Raw genomic sequence first — 5,706 nt, forward strand, 5'->3', positions numbered from 1 at the left:
ACCACGCCCAGCTAATTTTGTATTTTTAGTAGAGACGGGGTTTCACTATGTTGGCCAGGCTGGTCTTGAACTCCTGACCTCAGGCGATCCACCCACCTCCGCCTCCCAAAGTGCTGGGATCACAGGTGTGAGCCACCGCACCTGGCTCTCCTCCAGATATCTTAAGTAGATTACTTTAAAGCAAATCGCAGGCATATTAATTCACCTGTAGTTACTCCAGCATTTATTCCCCTACTTGAGGACTTATTTCCTTTAGCAAAACCACAATACCATGATCATACTTAACAAAATTTACAATAACTCAGTATCATCTCATACTAGAAAGTTTGTGCCCCCTTTTTCTTTCTTTTTTTTTTTTTTTTGAGACCGAGTTTCACTCTTGTTCCCCCAGGCTGGAGTGCAGTGGCATGATCTCAGCTCACTGCAACCTCCGCCTCCCGGGTTCAAGTGATTCTCCTGCCTCAGTCTCCTGAGTAGCTGGGATTACAGGTGCGTGCCATCACACCTGGCTAATTTTTGTATTTTTAGTAGAGACGGGGTTTCACCATGTTGGCCAGGCTGGTCTTGAACTCCTGACCTCAGGCGATCCACCCACCTCCGCCTCCCAAAGTGCTGGGATCACAGGTGTGAGCCACCGCACCTGGCTCTCCTCCAGATATCTTAAGTAGATTACTTTAAAGCAAATCGCAGGCATATTAATTCACCTGTAGTTACTCCAGCATTTATTCCCCTACTTGAGGACTTATTTCCTTTAGCAAAACCACAATACCATGATCATACTTAACAAAATTTACAATAACTCAGTATCATCTCATACTAGAAAGTTTGTGCCCCCTTTTTCTTTCTTTATTTTTTTTTTTTGAGACCGAGTTTCACTCTTGTTGCCCAGGCTGGAGTGCAATGGCATGATCACTGCAACCTCCGCCTCCCGGGTTCAAGTGATTCTCCTGCCTCAGTCTCCTGAGTAGCTGGGATTACAGGTGCGTGCCATCACACCTGGCTAATTTTTGTATTTTTAGTAGAGACGGGGTTTCACCACGCTGGCCAGGCTGGTCTTGAACTTCTGACCTCAGGTAATCTGCCCTTCTTGGTGTCCCAAAGTGCTGGGATGACAGGGGTGAGCCACTGCGCCCAGCCTGTGCTCCTTGTTCATTTTGGTTGTCTTACAAAGATTTCTTTACATTTACTTTGATTGAGGATCCAAACAAGGTCCACCATTGCTTTTGGTTGAAATGTCTTACTTCTCCTAATCTGACAGTAATTTCTCCCCGCTCCACCCCGACCCTGGTACTCTTCAGGGCCTCATTCTGTGGAAGAAAGCAGGTCCCTTGTCCCGTAGGATTGGTGGGTTCAGATTAGGCTGATTGAGCTCTTGTTCCCTGTGGTTATGTTCACCACTTTCCTCTATCATTATTTCTTATAAACTGGTAGGTAGGTCCAGGGCCTTGTCCAGACTTTTGTTCAATTTTCTGGCAAGATCGGGTGGTGCTATACATATCAAATTGTGCCATTCAGGAGGAATGCCATGTCTGGTTGCCCTAACTATTAATAGTATAATCATTTCCAATTTTAAAGAGGAGTAGAGAGGCTGAGACTTGGCAAGGTCACATGGTAAGTGGACTCAAACCTAAATCTGTGTGATTCCAAATCCTGTGTTTATAATCTTCAGACTCTCATCTGAGCCAGACACAGCCCTGGGTGAGAATGGGACACAAAGGGAATTAGGTTCTAGAGGTGGAGATGGATGCAGAAGCAGGTAACAATGCACGAGGTGGGCTCTGATGAAGCCTAGGGCCTGGGTACCATGGGAGCACTAACAGGCTTCCTGAGGAGACGCTGCTGAGTCTTCAAGGCTGAGGACAGTTAGCTGGGAAAACAATAGGTGGGAGAGGGCAACCCACGCCAGTCATAAAATGGGACCTGTGCATAAAATGGCCCAGATTCCAGTCCGAAGTTTAGGGGCACCAAAAACCTATCAAGTTGCACAGGGTTTCAAGGCGAGGGGGTCACTGGGGAAATGCACTTTGGGGCATGGAGGCAGTCCAGAGTTCCCTTTCACCACACCCCTCCTCTTGGCACACCAGGGGATATACCAAGGCCAGCCTCCCCCTCTCTCCAGCCAGCTCCAAGTCCTCCATCAGCTGCTTTGCCTCTCAGTCTCAGCGGGCCTGGGCTGCCAGTGAAGGGCAGAGGAAGGACAGGAAAGGAGTGCTGTGTCAACATCTGTCCACCTGGTAGGGATTTGCAGGCCAGATCCTGGGCCACTCGGCAGGGAACCTGGTTACTCAGCTGCTCCTGCCTCCTTCTGCAGTAACCTGAGCCAGCTCTGTAGGTTCTCCATAGGAAGGCTGCCTGGATCTTCAGTGTCTCTGAGTGTCTTGTTACTCCAGCATTATTCTACCGTAACTTGAGAACTCAATCTATAGATGCTCTGTAGGCAGCTGTGTGGAGGGGGAAGGTAGAGGGGAGGGAACCAAGAATAGCTCCAGTTTATCAAGGGCCGAGGGTGTCCCAGATGCTGCTCAAGACACTCGACCTGGCAGCAGGCCTTCCTGGTGGGGAGGAGGCAGAGATGAGACTACTGGTTGCTATTTACCCTGCTTACTCCTTCTGCTTTTGTCGAGGGATCTACTCTCTCTGTCTGAGGGCAGATGGGTCCCAGCCCCAGCCATGGGAGTGAGTCAAGGTGGAAATCTTGGCAGATGCAGGAAGCTCAGCTGGTGAGCTAACCCAGTAGCCATTCTCACCCCTTCTCACTTGTTCACCTGCCACTCTAGAGGCTGAAAAAGGTCAGATATCCTCCTGGGCTCCCTTGCAGCTGGGGGTGTTATGTGATCCAGTTCTGGCCAGTGAGATATAAGAGCTGCTGGGGGTGGGGTGAGAGGCTTCTGATGAAAAGAGCCATAAGAGGGGCATTTCCTGGCTCCCCTTTGCACCACATTTTCCTACTTTGAATGAGAACATGAGATTGGAGCTGCTGCAGTCATCTGCAATCATGAGGCCACAGGCAGCCAGGGAGCCACCAAACCACCAGAGACCACCTTCTTCCCAGAGAACACCTTCTTCTAAACCTCTGGTTAAGGAAATGAGTATCCTGCAGATTGAAGCCATCATTTCTTTGTTCCCTGGAGCCAAAAACATTCTGGACCTCTCAGTAGCCATATTACCCATGTAGTCCGGTTATAATGGTTGAACGGCAATGAACTGTAATGCAGGAAGTTCTGCCAGGGGGCTTCCGGGAAAGGTTTTCATTCTTTTTTTTGAGACAGAATCTCGCTCTGTCACCCAGGCTACAGTACAGTGAGGCACAATCTCAGCTCACTGCAACCTCTGCCTCCCAGGTTCAAGTGATTTCCCTGCCTCAGCCTCTCAAGTAGCTGGGGCTATAGACGCCCGCCCCCATGCCTGGCTAATTTTTATATTTTTAGTAGAGGCGGGGTTTCAGCATGTTGGTCAGGCTGGTTTCGAACTCCTGACCTCAAATGATCCACCCATCTCGGCCTCCCAAAGTGCTGCGATTACAAGAGTGAGCCACCGTGCCTGGCCTTTCATTCTTTTATTTACTTTTTCTTGTTTTTTTATTTTGTAGAGACGGGCTCTTACTATGTTGCCTAGGTTGGTCTCAAACTTCTGGCCTAAGCAGTCTTGCTTTGGCCTCCCAAAGTGTTGGGATTACAGGTGTGAGCCACCATGCCGAGCCAGAAATTTTTTTTTTTTTTTGAGATGGAGTCTTGCTCTGTCACCCAGGCTGGAGTGCACTGGTGCCATCTTGGCTCACGGCAACCTCTGCCTCCCGGGTTCAAGCGGTTCTCCTGCCTCAGCCTCCCGAGTAGCTGGGATTACAGGTGTGCGCCACCACACCTGGCTGATTTTTGTATTTTTAGTAGAGATGGGGTTTCACCATATTGGCCAGGCTGGTCTCGAACTCCTGATCTCAGGTGATCCACCCACCTCGGCCTCCCAAAGTGCTGGGATTACAGGTGTGAGCCACCATGCCTGGCAAGTTTTTCATTCTTAAAAAGGGATGTTCTGAAAGAAACTGTCACATCCTGCCTGCACTCCATGTCTCACATGGTACAGTCACCCTGCTGTGAGATTCCCATTGCCTCAAGGGGGTGAGTTTTCATGGAAGAGCCAGAAAATAGCAAAAAGTGTTTGGATTTCAGTGTAAAAAAACACCGTACACGTAGGACAAATTTTTGGGGGGGAATACATGATCTACCTGGACTAGGCAGAGATCCTTAGAGCTGGGGGTGGCATGCAGGACAGTCAGAGAAGAGAAGAGGCTGAAAACAAGCCCGGAGTTTTCCCCTCACCCAGGGCTAGCTATGAGGGGTGGAGGGAATGGACGGAGAACCACAGAGCCCTGGAAGTCTTGGGATCTGACAGGCCTTGCGTGCACTTCCCAGAGCACTCTCAGAATCATCACGGTGTGAGAATAGAGATGCTCCTTTCTTGTAAAAGCAAAGAGGCCTCACTGGTGGGTCCTCTCCAGACCTCTGCCCACCCCAGCCCTGTGCTCTCCGGTCTGTCAAGGCCTGGGTGGGGTTTGGGATCCTTCAGGGAAATGAGCGAGGGACAGGGACTTTGCTAACAGCTCAGGGACACCAGAGGAGTCTCTCTTCTGTTTCTCTTGCCCCAGAGAAGCCACATCTCCCCACCATGAGCACCCACCCCGACCTGGGGAAATGAGGCAGAGGCTTTGGACAGTGACCCCACCCTCTTCCCTTTCACAGGAAAGCAGCCAAACCACCTCCGTGGCTCTGGAAGGGTGTGGAAGTGGTGGAGTGAGAGTCCCAGCCCGGATGAGGGATCACCACCAGAAGATGAAGAGGATGGTATGCCCAGAGATCCAGAGGTAATGTGGGCCTTGCACTGGATGCCAGCACACAGTGGTGACAAACGTTTGTACAAAAACCACCAATCTCAAGAACAGAAGAGAGAAGAAACATTGAGTGAGGACCAGCAGCTTCCTAGAGCACTAGGCTCCTCTGTCAGTCTCCTGTAACTTAGATATCACCTTGAGGTGGGGGGTGGTGACAGGTTTCATTGTCAATTGATGAGTTTGTTTCAATCTAAAAAAACATAGGTGGGCCCAGAATGAACTAAGATGATGTTTTCCTGTCTCAGATGGAACGGGGCTTGAATTAAATGTGAAGCTTAACTGGGTCTCTTCATATTGTTTGCTAGTCCCTCAGTGAAATGCTGTCAATCCCCAAAACAAGCCTACTGAACAGATACCCTTCTTCCAGTTCTTAGAAAATAAAAGTAGGCCGGGTACAGTGGCTCACGTCTGTAATCCCAGCATTTTGGGAGGCTGAGGTGGGCAGATCACCTGAGGTCGAGAGTTCGAGACCAGCCTGACCAACATGGAAAAACCCCATCTCGACTGAAAAAACAACAACAATAAAAAAACAAAATTAGCCAGGCGTGGTGGCACATGTCTGTAATCCCAGCTACTCGGGAGGCTGAGGCAGGAGAATCACTTGAACTGGGAGGCGGAGGTTGAGATGAGCTGAGATCACGCCATTGTACTTCAGCCTGGGCAACAAGAATGAAACTCTGTCTCAAAAAAGAAAAGAAAGTAAAAGTAAAGGCTTGAGAAGGAGAAGTCACATGCTTAAAGGTTGCCTATTGTGTAAATGGCAAAGATGAGATTTGAACTCAAGGTTGACTTCAAATCAGTTTTTTTTTTTTTTTTTTTTT

At 49.2% G+C, this 5,706-nt stretch overlaps 1 protein-coding gene across 1 annotated transcript in view; it reads right to left on the reverse strand.

Annotated features, from left to right (window-relative positions):
• Nucleotides 1-5,706, reverse strand: part of CCDC155 (coiled-coil domain containing 155) — a 34,425-nt gene that overhangs the window by 16,025 nt on the left and 12,694 nt on the right. The gene's annotated exons all lie outside the window — the stretch shown is intronic.

This window comes from Colobus angolensis, unplaced genomic scaffold, assembly GCF_000951035.1.
Source record: "Colobus angolensis palliatus isolate OR3802 unplaced genomic scaffold, Cang.pa_1.0 Scaffold25, whole genome shotgun sequence".
Classification (NCBI taxonomy): Eukaryota; Metazoa; Chordata; class Mammalia; order Primates; family Cercopithecidae; genus Colobus; species Colobus angolensis.